The sequence below is a fragment of the Chiloscyllium plagiosum genome, unplaced genomic scaffold (assembly GCF_037043375.1).
Source record: "Chiloscyllium plagiosum isolate Xiang-an unplaced genomic scaffold, Cpla_swu_hap1 HiC_scaffold_22, whole genome shotgun sequence".
In the NCBI taxonomy this organism is placed as follows: Eukaryota; Metazoa; Chordata; class Chondrichthyes; order Orectolobiformes; family Hemiscylliidae; genus Chiloscyllium; species Chiloscyllium plagiosum.
Window position 1 is genome coordinate 73,955,218 of NW_028270160.1, and position 18,879 is coordinate 73,974,096.

The 18,879-nt window shown below is 44.9% G+C and overlaps 1 long non-coding RNA gene across 2 annotated transcripts; it reads right to left on the reverse strand.

The window, feature by feature from the left end:
* Positions 1-322: 322 nt before the first annotated feature.
* LOC148146050 (uncharacterized) lies at positions 323-18,604 on the reverse strand. 2 transcript variants are annotated; one of them, XR_015760980.1, is made up of 3 exons: positions 18,153-18,604; positions 12,080-12,259; positions 323-558 (listed from the first exon to the last, which is right to left on the reverse strand). It is a non-coding gene; the product is annotated as an uncharacterized LOC148146050 (long non-coding RNA). The 2 variants fall into 2 exon arrangements; XR_015760981.1 differs by lacking the exon at positions 323-558 and adding an exon at positions 10,466-11,381.
* Positions 18,605-18,879: the final 275 nt, after the last annotated feature.

Here is an 18,879-nt window from a genome sequence, read left to right on the forward strand (position 1 = left end):
CTGACACAGGGAGAACGTGCAAACTCCACACAGTTAGTCGCCTGAGGCGGGAATTGAACCCGGGTCTCTGGCGCTGTGAGGCAGCAGTGCTAACCACTGGGCCACCGTAACAGGGTAAGCGCAGGCAGCGCAGGCTTGGAGGGCCGAAGGGCCTGTTCCTGTGCTGCATTGTTCTTTGTTCTTCTCTGTTCAGTGAGCTCTTCCTGCATTTAAAACACTGCAACGGGGATGCTATGAAACAACTCTAGGTCGCTGAGATACAGACTCACCTTGGAGGATACAGTCCCAGATGTGGCTTTGCCAGACTAGTGCACATGGAAGTTTGAATATTGAGTTTTACTTTTAAAAAGACACCTCAGCTGGATACTATTGAGACAAAAATTTCAGTGCAATCACATTTTCAGAATTCCAGTGTCTTTCCAGTCAGATCACTACTTCGAATCCCTTGATTAGATTCCAGTCCGTAACTCACTCCAGGGTATTGATTATTCTAGATATAAACCTCTTGGAGAACACCAAAAAGAAATCACTGGAGAACCGCAGCAGGTCTGGCAGCATCTGTGGAGGGATAAGAGAGTTACTGTTTCTAATCCAGGTTAATTGGAGTTTTGAAACAAGGATCCCTTCCTCCCAGGAACTGAGACTTCTCTGAACTGCTTCCAATGTAAGTATATCATTTTCATAAAGGAAACCAAAACTGAGCGCAATATGTGGTCTAAACAGTGACCGTGCAGTTGTAACAAGACCTCCCTCCTGTATTACACTACTCCCTCCCTGAGGGGTAACATTTTCATGCAGGGGGGGTGTGTGTATGGAATGAGCTGCCAGAGAAAGTGGTCCAGGCAGGTACAATTACAACATTTCGAAGACATTTGGACAGGGACATGAATAGGAAAGATTTAAAGGGATAAATAAATATTGAACTGTTTCCAGAACACTGAAAGTAAATGTAATCTTGAACAACTCTATTACAGTCCTTGTCCAGAATTGCATGTGAGACAATCTATTTTACTGAATTTGCCTGCGCCAAGGATGTGTTACTCTATTGGAGCAGTTGCTGTTTATGAGATAAATAACCCATTATCCTGCTAAGTTTTCCAATAGTTATTCCAACTCTTCTTTTTTTTGTCTGTAATTTGATTTTGATTTTATTGTCACATGTATTCAGTACAAAGGTCCAGGAATACAGTGAGAAGTGTATAATGCACCATCTTCGGGACAAATACTTCGGCACAGAATCTTAAGAAGAAGGTATTAGATTAGATTAGATTACTTACCTGGTGGAAACAGGCCCTTCGGCCCAACAAGTCCACACCGACCCGCCGAAGCGTATACGACCCAGACCCATACTCCTACATTTACCCCTTCACCTAACACTACGGGCAATTTAGCATGGCCAATTCACCTAACCTGCACATTTTTGGATTGTGGGAGGAAACCGGAGGACCCGGAGGAAACCCACGCAGACACGGGGAGAATGCGCAAGCTCCACACAGAGAGTCGCCTGAGGAGGGAACTGAACCCGAGTCTCTGGCGCTGTGAGGCAGCAGTGCTAACCACTGTGCCACTGTGCCGCCCACAGTATGAAGAAAGAACAATGTTAAAAATTCAACAATTTTTATTTTTAAAGTAAATATACTATAGCATAAAACACACGATGTAAGTTTAAAAGTTACACGTTGCAGACATTCTTACTTTTAAGTGGAAAATAAAGGAATAAAGACGCAGGTTCAAACATTACAGTCTTTCTTAAGTGCTTAATCTCATTTGGACCGCACTTCAAAGAATCACCTTGAGATCAGAGGTCCGTGCTAAGGCGACAGCTGGCCAAGAGACTGCATATGCTGGGCCGAGAGATCACTACACCAGGCCGAGAGATCATCAGACTGGGCTGAGAGATCATCAGGATGGGCCAAGAGATCACCACACCAGGCTGGGAGATCATCACGCTGAGCCAAGAGATCATCATGCTGAGCCGAGAGATCACCACACCGAACTGAGAGATCCCCACACCGGGCTGGGAGATCACCACACCGAACTGAGAGATCACCGCACCGGGCCGAGAGATCTCTGCACCGGGCTGGGAGATCACCACACCGAGCTGAGAGATCATCACACTGGGCCGAGAGATCACCGCACCGGGCTGGGAGATCACCGTACCGGGCTGAGAGATCCCCACACCGGGCTGGGAGATCACCACACCGAGCTGAGAGATCACCGCACCGGGCTGAGAGATCCCCACACCGGGCTGAGCGATCACCGCACCGGGCTGAGAGATCCCCACACCGGGCTGAGCGATCACCGCACCGGGCCGAGAGATCACCACACCGAGCTGAGAGATCACCGCACCGGGCTGAGAGATCACCACACCGAGCTGAGAGATCACCGCACCGGGCTGAGAGATCACCGCACCGGGCTGAGAGATCACCACACCGAGCTGAGAGATCACCGCACCGGGCTGAGAGATCCCCACACCGGGCTGAGAGATCCCCACACCGGGCTGAGAGATCACCACACCGAGCTGAGAGATCACCACACCGAGCTGAGAGATCACCACACCGAACTGAGAGATCACCACACCGGGCTGAGAGATCACCGCACCGGGCTGAGAGATCACCACACCGAGCTGAGAGATCCCCAAGCCGGGCTGAGAGATCACCACACCGGGCTGAGAGACCCCCACACCGGGCTGAGAGATCACCGCACCGGGCCGAGAGATCACCACAGCGGGCTGAGAGATCACCACACCGGGCTGAGAGATCACCACACCGAGCTGAGAGATCCCCACACCGGGCTGAGAGATCACCACACCGAGCTGAGAGATCACCACACCGAGCTGAGAGATCACCACACCGGGCTGAGAGATCACCACACCGAGCTGAGAGATCATCACACTGGGCCGAGAGATCACCACAGCGGGCTGAGAGATCCCCAAGCCGGGCTGAGAGATCAACACGCTGGGTTAAGAGTTTGCCACATCAGGCCGAGAGATCACCATGCCAGGCTGGGAGATCACCATGCCAGGCGGAGAGATCACCATCCCCCCAGCTGAGAGTTGACCATGCCGGACTGAGAGATCACCAAACTGGGCTGAGAGATCATCACGCTGGCGAGCTGCGAGATCCCCACACCCGGCCGAGAGATCACCACAGCCGGCCGAGAGATCACCACGTCAGGCAGTGACATCAACACAACTAGCCAAGAGACAGCACATGCTCAGCCATTGAGAGAGTGGCACCTTGGGCCACTGAGAGATTGCTCAGCTTGGCCGAGAGACTGTCAGGCTGGGTTTGTGCACAGTCTGAGGCCAGGAGTCCCAAGGCCAGGAGAAGAAAGAAGAGAGGAGAAAGATCAAAAATGGAAAAGCGAAGAAGGAAAAGAGAAAAATGAAAAGGAAAGATACGTGTGTGTGGACTGGGCTGCCGGGGGAGGTGGTGGAGGCTGGTACAATTGCAACATTTCAGGGGCATCTGGATGGGTATTTGAGTGGGAGAGGTTTGAAGGGGTGTGGGCCAGGTGCTGGTGAACGGGACTTGATTGATTTCATCTAATACAATTATTCTCTCTCATTTAGTCTGAAAATCCCCTTTTCAAATGAAGGAATACTCACAGAGCTCCCATCTGCAGCATATGAGACAATGCTGAAGCAAACCAATATTCTGTTCCTCCTTCATTCAGCTTGAATAGTATGTACTACTTCGATATTCAAGTAATTCTCTTCTTTTCAACAAGGCTGAACTAATCCCACTAATTATCCCTCTAATTTGCAGGGGCACATGGCAATGCTGCAGTTGGGAATTTGCAACACAGGGGTTGACATTCTTAAGAGACCATAAAGTGCATTAGGCCTGTATTCTATAGGCCAAAAACTCATGGGAAAGCTACGTAAAAATAAATTTTCAGGGAGTTTGTGCAAAAGTTTATCAACTGTAAAGTAGTGATGGTAGGAGCCATTTTGGGAAAGCAAATATTAGCAGGAATTATACACTTAATGGTAAGGTCCTAGGGAGTGTTGCTGAACAAAGAGACCTTGGAGTGCAGGTCCTTGCACCTTGAACGTAGAATTGCAGGTAGGATATGATAGTGAAGAAGGCGTTTGGTATGCGTTCCTTTATTCATCACAGTATTGAACACAGGAGTTAGTTGCAGTTGTACAGGACATTGGTTAGGCCACTTTTCAAATATTGTGTGAAATTCAGCTCTCCTTCCTTTTAAAAGGATGTTGTGAGACTTGAAAGGGTTCAGAAAAGATTCACAAGAATGTTGCCAGGATTGGAGGATTTGAGCTGTAGGGAGAGGTTGAACAAGCTAGGGCTGTTTTCCCTGGAGTGTTGGAGGCTGTGGGATGACTGCATAGAGGTTTATAGAGTCATGAGGGGCATGAATAGGATAAATAGACAAATGGGGTGGGGGAGTCCAGAATTAGACACCATAGGTTTAGGGTAAGAGGGGAAAGATATAAAAGAGACGTAAGGGGCAATCTTTTCACACAGAGGGTGGTACATGTATGGAATAAGCTGCCACAGGGTGTGGTGGAGGCTGATACAATTGCAACATTGAAAAGGCATCTGAATGGGTATATGAATAGGAAAGGTTTGGAGGGCCGGATGCTGGCAGATGGGGCTAGATTGGGTTGCGATATCTGGATGAGTTGGACCGAAGGGTCTGTTTCTGTGCTGTACATCTCTATGACCCAATGACCCGATGACTCTAAATGGGCGGAGTGGACAAGCTCGATCTCAGGTGTCCTGTTTCACCTCTATCTTGGAACTATTTTAAAATCACTAGTTTAACTGCAGTGTAAGAATAAAGTGCGTGTTGCTTCAAGCCTATCAATTTGTCCAATTGAATTGCCTCTGGAACACAATGACTTACACTTGCCTTTAGAAAATAAGAAATAACTATTCTTTCGCTAGTTGTTCTTACTCCTTTTTACTTAAAGAACCTCTTTGGATGCATCCTAACCTTCTCAGCCAAGGCCATCCCATGCCCCCTTTTTGCTTTCCTGATTTCTTCTTTAGTAAAACCCTGCATCCCCTGTATACATCCAGGGATTCCCTTGGTCCCAGCTGCCGGTACCTCAGCCATACCTCATTCGTTTTCTGGTCAAAGCCTCAATATCTCTTGTCATTCAGGGTTCCCTATTCCTGTCAACCTTGCCTTTCACCTTCATAGGAACATATAGACCTTGAACTCCAGCGATCTCACTTTTAAAGGCCTCCCACTTGCAGGAGGTCCCCTTACCTGCAAACAAACTACTCCAATCAACCCCTGCAAGCTCCTGTCTAATTCCATCAAAATTCACCTTTCTCCAGTTTAGAACTTGAACCTGTGGACCAGTTCCTCTCCATAACTACTTTAAAATTAATAGGACTGGTCCCAAAGTGCTCCCCCACTATCACCTCCATCACCTGTCCTGCCCTATTTCCCATGAGTAGGTCGGGTTTCGTCCCTTCCTGAGTAGGATCCTCTGTATACTGCTTGAGGAAACTTTCATGAATGCATTTAACAAATTCATTTGCTCGCTTGAACCTATTCCACTCTTTCATAAGTTTATGGCTGATAAGTCTATGTTTTGCGTTCCCATCTACCCAATGTAACCTTAGATTCTTGTTATGCAAGGAAATAAATCTACCTGTGACTTTAAAATATCCACTGTCCTCACCTCTCCCACTTTCTGGGACAGACAATTCCAAAGTTACACACCCAAACAAAGAATTCTCTTCATCTCCGTCCAAAATGTGTGACCTCTACTAATTTTATAAACATGGTCCCCAATTCTGAACTCACCCACAACAAGAAACATCCATTCTACATTCACTGTGTCAAGATCATTAAGAGCCTTTATACAGTTTGATCAGATCACTCTTAACCCGTCTAAACTCCAGCAGAAACAAACCCAGTCTGAGCACTTAACCCGATTGCACAAGCCATTCATTCAAAGTATTCATTGAGTAAACCTCCTCTGAACTGTCTTTAATGCATTTACATCCTCTTTCAAAATAAGGGACTGTTGAAGTGAATTATACGGTCAGGGTTAAATAGACATTATTATACTGTAGTAATAGAAAAACAGCAGGTTTCAATTAATGAACCTTGTACCAAGTGAACCTTATGCATCCTCGAGGTTAGTGTCAGCAAGAGTCTCCAAACAGCAGTTAGTGCCATCAAGTCATTCCAGACAGGCCTTGGGGACAGAAGAAGTTTAGAGGCAGGGAGGTGATGGTCACTGACAAAGGATGGGGCAAAACATTGACAGACAGGGTGGGCGGCACGGTGGCACAGTGGTTAGCACTGCTGCCTCACAGCGCCTGAGACCCAGCTTCAATTCCCGCCTCAGGCGACTGATTGTGTGGAGTTTGCACATTCTGCGTGGGTTTCCTCCTGGTCCTCCGGTTTCCTCCCACAATCCAAAGATGTGCAGGTCAGGTGAAATGGCCATGCTAAATTGCCCGTAGTGTTAGGTAATGGGTAAATATAGGGGTATGGGTGGGTTGCACTTCGGCAGGTCGGTGTGGACTTGTTGAGCCGAAGGGCCTGTTTCCACACTGTAATGTAATATAATCTAATCTAATTTACTAAATGATCTCTGACTGAGTGAAGTCTAATGAATCTTGGGAAATTCAAAGAATTTGCATTAATGCATCTACAACCAAATGAACAACCTCTTTTAAGACTCTGGGATGAAGACAGAAGGTGATGAGACCTATTATCAGTTTGACTGTGTCCAGCCTCCTTAGTGACTGTAATTACATTGTGGTCATCCCTCCCTCCTACTTCCTGACTTACAGTTGGGTTGACACTGAGGAGTACATGCAGTATTCTCCAGGGAGATGCTTGCTCATGCATGGGTGAATGCGATTGGTTGAAGTGTTTCAATCATGCATCTTCTTTCCATGTCTGCTCAGTTTCACTGGATGTTGAGATTTGGAGGGATAGAGTGAGGGTGAGAGAGAAAGTCTGAGGGTGAGAGAGAGATTGTGACCTGGAGAAGAGAGAGATTGATGTGCAGTCTGATAGTGGTTGGGGCTGGTGGAGGTGGTGCGGAGAATGGTGGTGATGTTCAGACTCAGAGAGGAGGGAAGAGGGTGAGGGAGATTGGGATGATGATGCAGACAATCTGGAACTGTGCACGTGCTCAGTTCTGAGTGAGCATGCAGACACAGTTGGCCTGAAGTTTCAATGTCAGCAAAACAGTGTCTTACCACTATTACTGAAATGCTTTTTGTATCTTCTATAGTGAAGATAGAAGCAAAGTACTTATTCATTTAATTTGCCATTTCCTTAACATCTATGGATGAAGGATTTATGCCTGAAACATCGATTCACCTGCTCCTTGGATGCTGTCTGACCTGATGTGTTTTTCCAGCTCTGCACTTTTTGCCCCCTATCATCTACCAATAACTCCATATTCTCACTCGCCAGAGGAGTGACACTCACATTCCGTACATGTTTTGTTTTTAAATACCCATGGAAAGTCTTGCTTTGTTGTTTTTAAGATTTTGAGTTGGGTTCTGAGATTCCAATTTCCTCCTTCTAATTAACCGTTTTCTCTGCCATGCTTTATTTTCTAATCAATCATCTGACCTGCCACCCATCTTTGCAATATCCTCAAGTTGTATGGTTTCTTCAATTTTTCGGTCAACCACAGAAAGCGAGTCCTCCCTTTAAAGTCTCTTGTTTCAGTCAGAATATACTTCATTTGAATATTCTGAGGTATCCTCTTAAATCTCTGCCATCACTGTCTCTACTGATCTCTCTCTGAGCCAGTTATGCCATTCACTTCAGCTGGCTTCGTTTACAAGCCCGCAGAGTGGACCTTGTTTAATTTTGAAATACTTACCTCAGAGTCAATCTTCGTCCATTCAAATTGGATGTAAAATTGAATTATATTGTGATGGCTGCTACGTAGGAGAGCCTTTACACTGAGATTGTTTCATAAATCCTGTCACATTACACAGTATCAATAAGATGATAATAACATAACCTTCTGTCTGGTTGCTTCAGAACATGCAGCTTTAAGATACTTTCTCGAAGGTCATCAATAACCTCTCATCCACGTTACTGCTGCCAACCTGATTTACACAGTCTTTGTGTAGATTCAAGTCAGCAATGATGATTGCCATCTCACTATCACAAGCAGCCAATATCTCTTCATGTCTCACATCAGGGGGCCTATCGATCAGCCCCTTGAGTGGCTGCTTTCCCCTAACTGTCCTCATGCTGTATTTATTTACATCAATGTGTGCTATGGATTTGTTTAAGTTGACACAAAAGCTCAGATACAGAGCTATTATTTTGATTTGTTTAAATACAAACATATTGGACAGGCTCATATGAACAGAAACCATTTATATTTGTATCTTGGGAAAACGGTCTGTCTTTATGTTGCTCATCAAAAGAAGCCAAAGTCTTTTCAACAGGGCAAATGAGAGGGATTTAAATTGCATGCACATTTCCAAAACACAAACTTTCATATCTGGAAACTGAGCTGTCTGAGTTGATGTTACTCAGCAAATGAAGATTAAAATATCTGCTCCAAAATGGGGGTGGCAGAGCTGCTTATTGAAGCCAGTGGAGAGAAAGTAGTGTTAACATTTCAAGTCCAATTCTGCAAAAGGGTCAAAATGTTAACTCCATGGGTCTGGCAGCATTTGTAGAGAGAATGCAGAGAGAAATATCCAGCAATTTCTATTTGTGTTTCAGATTTCCAACATCCACAGTTCTTTCTTTTATATTATTGAAAATAGTGACTGTCCATTTGATTATCTCCTGTTTGCAATATCTAATTTATCCAGACTGCGTCATAATCCAAACTTTTAGCACCAAATGCCAATGAGCATTCAATGGGCATTCAATACTGTCTCACATGCCACCTGACTTACTGTCTGTCTGGCCTGTTGCATTAGCCCTTGAGTAAGTCAGTTACGCAGCACAGCAACAAAGAGAGTCAGTATTTCACAAGTTTACAGGTGGACAACAGACTTATTAAGTGTTAGTCTCTGTCTCGTAGTGATTGGCTATTTGAACATTTTATATTGGACAATTGCTGAGCATTCAGGTCCTTGATAACCAAATAAAATGGAAGGAACTGCAGATACTGTAAATCAGAAACAAAAACAGAAATTGCTGGAAAAGCTCAGCAGGTCTGGCAGCATCTGTGAAGAGAAATCAGAGTTAACGTTTTGAATCCAGTGACCAGAAACCAAACTTTGGTCTCAAGAATTCTGGTTGCAAATCCATCAAATGTGACAATTCTGTCCCCGACCCAGAGTTCTGATCTCTGAAACCCTCCAGAGCAACTTGATGGAATGTGACTGTGACAGATTCATCGCACATAATCATGGAATTCTGTCGCTCAGCTGATACAGAGCTGCAATCTTCACAGAAGATTGTTGTCAAATCTATGTGTTTCCTGAGTCACATCCTTCCTTCACATTTCAGAGGATGGCTTTGATAAATAAACGAAGATTGGATAATGCAGATTGCTGAGCTGGTACAAGGATGAGCTGGTCATTCTGCCTTGAGTGTATCCGGATAGTTGGGAAAAGGGGCAGTATAATCGGGCCTGACTATATTGTGTCAATGCATTTCAATGGGGGTAATTGTGTCTGTTTGGGGGCAAAAGCTGGATGGTTGAGGTTGAATTGCAGAGTCCAGTTGGTGGGAGTAATTAGAATGTGTGGGTGGTGGTGTTTTCTGGTCAGTTCTGGTTTGGAGGATGGTTCTAACAGTCAAAGTGTTTGACAGGTCAGATAAGGGGAGGGTAAGGGGTGGGGCTGAAATCAGATGATCCATGATGTATGTTTGTAGTTTCAGCTGACAGGGTTCAGAGGGTCTGGAGGTTTGTGGGACTGGATCTGGAGGTTAGCTTACTCACTCGGTCACTGAGTATTCAGAAGGTAATGTGTGGGTTTGGATAGTAATCACATGGACAAAGGAACAGATGATAGATGGGAAAGGGGATTCAGTGTGTGTGATGATGCTATCAGGAGTTTAGTTACCCAATAGGTGGTTGAAGCCTAGATTTAGCAAACAGCTGCCAGGAAACTAACGAGGACTTTGCAATGTCTGTGACTGAAACTCCGTGCAGAAGGCAGAGGATTGCTTTGAAATGTCAAAATAAACCAAGATAGGATATCACAGGCTGGGGAGCTGGTACACAGGGAGCTGGGTGTTAAGCCTTGGGTGTTCTTGATGGTCAGGGAGAGGGGTCGACAGAAGGTCATGGGAATTTGAAACGTGCAAGTCATATCATCAGGATTTCCATATGTATCTTACTTACATAGCTAATCTTTAGTGATTCAGGGACCATGATAGTTCCAAAATATCCCATATCACTTCCATCTGTGTTTCAAATGTCAGCACAGAGAAAATATTCACTGTCCTGTGTCCTCAGCAAGATTTTATTGCTCACTGTACAAAGTATTTATTGTTGAAATAAAACAAATTCTAGAAACAGGTGCATTGTTCATTGCAGTTTTATTATGTTCAGAGGGAAGGGCAGACTAAACTCAATGATGAAACATTCTTGCAATTAATTTATTTTGTTTGTTTGCCTTGTTCTGAGCCAATGGAAATGCATTATTTTCAATTGTAGCTTGATTTGGCTTGGTAGCTGGGCTTTAATTGCAAAACCCTCATATTAATTCCCAAAATTTACACAGGCTTTAACTGCTTAAACTGTAGCCATTTGAGTAGGATCTGGCCCTTGTACAAAACTTGAACATGAACATCAGTCCTGAGCCACCAGAACAGAACTAGTGGGAGGTTCTGTCATTCAGAGGAGACCTTAAATTGTCATGAAATCTGAACATTGAACTCAAAATGTTAACTCTGTCTGTCTTTCTTTCCACAGATGCTGCAAACTTGCTGCATTCCCTCAGCACTTACTCTTTTTCCTTGTTTTAAATTGTCTCCCACCTGCACTCTCAAATGTCTTTATTGTTTAATGTATCAGCCATGGATTACTTGCAAACAGTGTCCCCTAAGACACAGATATGAACAGCTTTATCTTCAGATCTGACTAAAGGCAAAAACTGTGCATGTTGGAAATCAAAACAAACATCGAAAATGCTGGAGAAACTCAGCAGGTCTGACAGCATCCATGGAAAGAGAAACAGAGTTCTGAGGAACAGCCACACTAGACTCAGCGTTAACTGTGTTTCTCTTGCCACAGATGTTACCAGAGCCTCTGAATTTCTCAGGCATGTTTTGAATTTGGTTCTTTCAGATCTCCAGTTCCATCTGCAGTTCTTTGTTTTCCTTTCTATTTGCAATGTATTATAAAATATTTCAAAACACAAAGTAAAGTCCCATTTCCTATTCAAAAACTGCAGTCATTCCAAAAACAAAAAAAAACTCAGCAGGTCTGGCAGCATCTGTGGAGAGAAATCAGGAGTTAATGTTTTGGGTCCAGTGATCCTTGCTCAGAACAAAATCTGTCAATGATTTTTCTTACAAACTAGCACAATATAACAAATAACCATCATTATTCCAGGAGGCACATTCCACCTTTAAGTCATGGTTCCAGAAAAACATACCTAGATAATTATTAAGTGCTTTCAAGTAATTAGGACAAAACATATTTGTCATTAGTTCAAAATCCCATACATTTTACACACACATATATTTTACATCGAGTCTTTTGTAGCATCTCCCAGTTGAGGCGACCTGCAAATGCAGGAGAAAGTGAGGTCTGCAGATGCTGGAGATCAGAGCTGAAAATGTGTTGCTGAAAAAGCGCAGCAGGTCAGGCAGCATCCAGGGAACAGGAGAATCGATGTTTCGGGCATAAGCCCTTCTTCAGGAAGGCTTATGCCCGAAACATCGATTCTCCTGTTCCCTGGATGCTGCCTGACCTGCTGCGCTTTTCCAGCAACACATTTTCAGACCTGCAAATGCATTCAAGCTGTCACTGATGCCTCTTTCTCCAGATTACACTTGATTACATCATTCACCCATAACAAGGACAGCCAAGCAACCTGGGCAGTGGGATTCTCTGCCATCACTACCTTCCCTCAGCTGTAGAGTGCCATAGCCTGTACCCATATTGCTTTCAGACTGCCCTATCACCAACCTGCAGAGCTGGAGAGTGGAAAGGTTTTGTCACTTCAACAATGTTTAACTTATATGGAACCATCGATGCCAGAGTTTGAAGGATTGTTTCAGACCGTCTTGGAGCTGCCATGATGTTGATGTAGAAGACAAGTCCCGAGATCCTGCCTCCTTCCAAAGACCTTGGGCCACAGAAGAAGAGCTGCAGGGAATTAAATGAAAAATTCTCTAAATTTGGTTTATAACATGTTTCTTTTCTTGTTATTCTTTCCTGGGTTGTGGCTTTTTTGGTAAGGCTGCCATTTGTTTTCCATCCATTATTACCTTTGAACTGAGTGTCTTACTTGACTATTTCAGATGTCAGTTAAGAGCCAACGGAATTGCCATGGATCTGGAATTTCACTAATAAACCTGTAATCTGAGAATCAACAATGGTTATATGGTCATCACAGGGTAGTTTTTAAATCCAGATTTTATTGAATTCATATTTCACCATTACTGTGGTAGTATTCGACACCATGATTTCCAGAACAGTGGGTTAGTGCTCAGCATGACCACATGACAATAATGCCATAAGAAACAGGAACAGGAGTAGGCCCTTAAGTTCTTGATCCTGGTCCACCATTCTATAGGATCGTGACTGATCCAACATTCCTCACTTTCACCTTCCCTGGAAGCCTTGATTCCCTGACTGATCAAGAATCTATCCATCTCAGCCTTAACTATACACAAGGACTCAGCCCTGACAGGGGGCACTGTGACAAGGACTTTCAAAGACACAAAGGGAAGATATTCTTCCTCATTTCAGTCTTAAACTGGCACCCCTTGATTCTGAGACCATGCTTTCTGGTCCTAGACTCCCCCATGACAAGAAACCTCCTCTCAGCATTTTCCCTGTAAGACCCCTTAAGAATCCCATATTTTTCAGTTAGATCTTCTAAGTTCCAGTGAGTAGAGTCCCAGCCTGTTTAGCATTTGCTATTTAGACAATGCCTGCTCTCTGGGGATTAGCCTAGTAGACCTTCTCTCAACTGCCTCCAATGAAATTTCCCCAAACAAAGGGACCAAAACTGCCCACATTACTCGAGATTGATAGAAGTTTATAAAAGAATGATGGGTATGGATAGAGTTGATGCTACTTGTCTTTTCCCAAGGGTGGGTGTTTCAAGACTAGGGGGACACATTTTTAAAGTGAGAGGAAAGAGATTTTAAAAAGATGAGGAACTTTCTTTATGCATTGGGTGGTTCGCATGTGGAATGAACTTCCTGAGAAAAGGGAGGATGTGGGTACAATTATAAGATTTAAAAGACATTTGGATAAGTACATGAGTGGGAAAGGGTTGGAGGGCTATGGGCCAGGAGCGGGCAGGTGGAACGTGTTTAGTTTGGGATAATGTTCGGCAAGGCTTTGTTGGAACAGACGGTCTGTTTCCATGTTGTATGACTCTGTGTGGTCTCACCAGTACCTTTGTCAGTTGCAGCAAGTCTTCCCTACTCTTACACTCCAACCTCCTTGAAATAAGGGTCTATGAATGTTATCAAGGTGCTAGTGCGTCCCTGAGGCAACGGCAAAATGAAGATACAATACTGCCCATGTTTCCATAAGGGCCATAGTTGAACAATCATAACTCAACCACTTCAAGCTGAGTTGGAAGCTCCAGTGGAGCATTGCAGTATAGATCAGAAATGGTGCACTATGCCTTTCTCAAGTGCAGTTGACAAACAGGGTGTGGACTGGCGGCAGAGGAAATAGGGGATCAGCAGTAATCTTCTGAGAGTGAAGATGAAGACAAAGACAAGGACATTGAACAGGGTGAACATACATGAGAGCAGACATACCTACATTGTAGGGTAATGCACTGTCAAAGACAAGAAAACAGAAAGAACTGAATTGCAACACACGTCTAGGATGAATAAACTGGGTTTAGACTTCCACATGTATAATTGTTTTTGGTTATATGGTAGCAACCATGGTTCGGGCAAAATATATGTGGACCAAGTTATTTTTGTAATCATCCAACATTCCTGTTGCTGAGTAAATGTTTTCTTAATCATATTAATGTATGCTTGGTGAAGGTAAAGGTAAAGTCCACATAGTCTGAGTCGACCATGGGTTGTTCTCATTACAGAGAGATGTGTATGCTCAGTTTGTACTGTCTAGTATCTACAAATCATAGACCCTTCAAACTGTTGAGGAGATAGCAGCAGTCAGTGAGAAAGGGGCACTAACATAGCTTGCTGCTAAAGTTCGGTGGTTTTATAGCCTGCAGTCAAAACATGTAATTCAATGTAATGTCATCTCTCACAATAGTAAGTTAAGAGCATTCCTGAGGCATTTTATAAGAATGATCCCAGGAATGAAAAGCTTGTCACATGAGGAGTGGCTGAGGACTCTGGGTCTGGACTCAATGGAGTTCAGAAGAGTGAGGGAGATCTGATTGAAACTTACAGAATACTGAGACCCCGTGGTAGATTGGATATGGAAAGGTGTTTCCACGAGTAGGAGAGACTAGAACCAGAGGACATAGCCTCAGAATGAAAAGGTGATGCTTTAAAGCTGAGAGAAGCTATAGACCGGGAAGCCTGACATTGGTGGCGGGCAAGTTGTTAGAGGGAATCCTGACGGATAGGATTTACATGTATTTGGAAAGGCAAGGACTGATTAGGAATAGTCAACATGGCTTTGTGTGTGGGAAATCATGTCTCACTAACTTGACTGAGTTTGTTCAGAGAAGTAACAAAGAGGATTGATAAGGGCAGAGCGGTAGACGCAATCTATGTGGACTTCAGTAAGGTGTTCGACAAGGATCCCCATGGTAGACTGGTTAGCAAGGTTAGATCTCATGGAGTACAAGCAGAACTAGCCATTTGGATACAGAACTGACTTTGAAGGTAAAAGACAGAGGGCGATGGCGGAGAGTTGCTTTTCAGACTCGAGGCCTGTGACAGTGGTGTGCCACAAGGATCGGTGCTGGGTCCACTGCTTTTCATCATTTATATAATGATTTGGATGTGAACATAGGGGATACAGTTAGTAAGTTTGCAGATGACACCAAAACTAGAGGTGTAGTGGATGGCAAAGAAGGTTACCTCAGAGTACAACAGGATCTTGATGAGATGGGCCAATGGGCTCAGGAGTGGTGCGTGTATGGAATGAGCTGCCAGAGGAAGTGGTGGAGGCTGGTACAATTACAGCATTTAAAAGGCATCTGGATTGATATATAACGAGAAAGGTGCAGAGGGATATGGGCCAAGTGCGGGCAATTGAGTCAAGATTAGGTTAGGAGAACTGGTCGGCATGGATGAGTTGGATTGATGGGACTGTTTCTGCATTGTACATCTCTATGACTCTGTAACCCCTCCACTCAGTACACTCCTCCCTATCTCTGTAACCTCATCCAGCCCTGACACCTTCCCTAATTCCAGAACCTCCTTCACCCCCTACACCCCACCCTATCTCTGAAACCTCCTCCAGTCCCAATAACCCTCTCTTAGCTGTAACATCAATTGCTCATTATCACTCCATGATGTCAGCCCTCCTGCGATTCCAGCCTCTTGACCATCCCCTAATTCCATCACTCCACCGGCCTTCAGCTGCTTGGGCCCTCCATGTTATCATCTCATAAGACTTTGAGCAATTTGCATTTCCCTTCTCTGATGAATCCTGTCCATTTTTCCTGGAAACAAACCTATGGATTTACTAGAGTAATTCAGGAAGGGTCCCTCAACAGCACCTTGTAAACCCAACATGAATATCACCTTGAAGACAAGGCCAGCAATATGACACTACTCCTTCTGCAGTTACTATCCCTTTCACCCTTAATCCCAACTTTGAAATTAACCATCCTTCGTTCAGTTTTTCTGGGACAGAATCCTGGAGCTCTCTCCCCATGTGACTTTGCATTTGTGGTCAGGGTTCTTAAAACACAAGGACAGTGGAGTTAAAGAGGAGAGTTCCTTATCATTTATGCCGTAGAGATTAGGGGGATGGATAACAAGGCTGTCCCAGTCAGTGATGCCCACTTCATGTGAATCCACAAACAAGTATGTCATTGTGATGTTGCCATGGGAATGCACATTACATTCGTGTTCTGAGGGATACACAGGAACAGTAGGAAATGAGACTTGGTCGAATCAAAGAGCCAAGATGTTTCACATCAGTGTCCCAGCGAGATGTGGACAGTTACAAGGGGAGTCAGGGTGAAACAATGCCTGCTGGAGTGTGATGACCTTCATTGTTCAGCTCTCTGAATATTGGAGTTGGGATGGTGTGCTGAGGTTAGACAGGAAGTTGGTAAGGCCAATTCTGGAAGACTGTGTCCTGTTCTGCTCACGCTGCTGTAGGAAGGATATTATTAAACTGGAGACGGTTCAGAAAAGATTCACCAGGATGTTGCCAGGAGTGCAGGGTTTGAGATATAAAAATAGACTGGAGAGGCTGGGGACATTTTACAAAGAACATTACAGCACAGGAACAGGCCCTTCAACCATCCAAGCCTGCACTGACACATTTTGCCTTCCATATTAAAATTGTCTTCACTTACAGGATCCGTATTCCCTTGTTCCCTTCCTATTCATGCCTGCTGCTGGATGCTTCTTGAAAGCTACAATTGTGTCTGCTTCCATTGTTTGTTCTGGCAGTGTGTTCCATGAACTCACCACCCTTTCCATGATAAACATGCCTCACATATCTCTTTTGAACACCCCCCTGACCCCTGCACCTTGAACCTGTGTCCCCGAGTAACTGACTCTTCCACCCTGAGAAAAGGCCTCATACTTTCCACCCTATCCATGCCCATTCACAATTTTACAAACCCCTCAACCTCCTGCATTCTAGTGGAAACAAACCCAGTCTATCCAATCTTTCTTCACAGGTAAAATTCCCCCATTCCAGCCAACGTCCTGGTAAACATATTCTGTCCCCTCTCTGAAGGATCCACATCAGAACTGTACGTGTTTTTCACTGCAGCATAGGAAATTGAGGGGTGACCTTGTTGAGGTTTATAAAATCATGACAGTGAATGACAAGGGTCTTTTCCCTAGTGTGGGGGAGTTCAGACTCAGGGCCATGTTTGTAAGGTCAGAGGAAAAAAAATTAAAGATTGAGGAGCAACTCTTTTTTCCCCAGAGTGGTTTGTGATGGAATGTATGTGGGCATAGTTACAATGCTTAAAAGATGCCAGGTCTTGATGCCAGTCATTTTTTTTCTCCATTCTGTGCTACTGAATGCCCAAATTTCTGTGACATGCATTTCCGGAGGACTAAAATGGCAAGGGAGTACACGTTAAATAGGAGGACCCTGGCAAGCACAGAAGATTAGACAGATCCTGGTTTGTGTGTCCAGCCATCCGTGAAGCCAGCAGGATAGGCAGGTAAGGGAATTAAGAAGGATCAAAGCCACTGAATACATGAGCAGGGAGGTGTCGTGTTGGAGCTTTACAGGATTTTGGTGAGACCACAGCTGGAATACTGTGTGCAGTTCTGGTCACCGCATTATAGGAAGGATGTGATTGTACTGGAGGGGGGGGGGGGGCAAAGGAGATCCACCAGGATGTTGCATTAGATTGAGCATTGCCTAAACCTGCAGGAGTGTTCTGCTGTGTGTGTATGTGTGTGTGTGGGGATATGGTAACCCACCTAGCCTGGACATTATGGGCAATTCAGCATGGCCAATCCACCTAACTTGAACATCTTTGAAATCAGAGCACCCGAAGGGTACCCAAGCAGACAACATGCAAAACTCCACACAGCCACCCAAGGCTGGAATCAAACTCTGGTTCCTGGCACTGTGTTCCAGCAATGCTAACCTCTGAGCCACTTTCAGCCAGGGGCATTTTTTTTTTTGGATTCATATCAACTTGCTGTGCTCAGGTTCACTGCTTTATTATGAACGGTCAAATCACCATAATTCCAATTTCGCATCAGAGAGAGAGAGAGATGACGGGTGGTGAAGTTTGATTTAATTTGATTTACTATTGCCACTTTTTTTCAAATAAGTTCATGGGGTGGGGGGCACCGTTAGCCAGGCCAGTGTCTATTGACCATCCCAAATAGCCCAACGGCAGTTAAGAGTCACAATACAAACAGGTAACCACCTTCCCGTCTCCTGGTCTCTCTTCATCCAAGGGTTACCCCTCCCACATTGTTGTGGGCTCGATGGCAGGTTCCTTCCTGAAAGAGCATCCCAGCTCAGGCTGGGGCGTGGGTCCAATAGGACTTGGCTGGCTCTGTGTCTCTATGGTTGTAGGTTCTCCGATCCAGACTGCACACCATCGCGATCCTCTCGTTTACTTCACCCGGGCAACACCGGTCCAGGAACGGCCGGAGAGAAGCAGAGACCGGGGAAGGAAACGCCTGTAGTCAGGCAGGCAGACAGGAGCGAGAGGAGCCCGGACTCCGACAGAGAAACAACGGAACATTGGCTGGGTTTCAACCAGAGGAGGGCGGGAGGAGTTACCGAGAGAGACAGAGAGGAGTTACCGAGAGAGAGAGAGTTACAGAGGGAGAGGGAGGAGAGGAGTTACTGAGGGACAGAGAAAGAGAGGAGTTAGTGAGAGAGAGAGAGAGGAGTTACAGAGGGACAGAGAGAGGAGGAAAGAGAGAGAGGAGTTACTGAGGGAGAGGGATGAGTTAGTGGAGGAGAGGGATTACAAAGGGAGAGGGGTTATAGAGGGAGAGGGGTTACAAAGGGGTCACAGAGAGAGGGAGAGGTGTTAAAGTGAGAGAGGAATTCCAGAGGGAGAGCAGTTCCGGGGGAGAGGGAGTGAAAGTCGGAGTCATTCGTTGAATCTTGGGAAAAGGAAAGACAAGGAGAGGGGACTG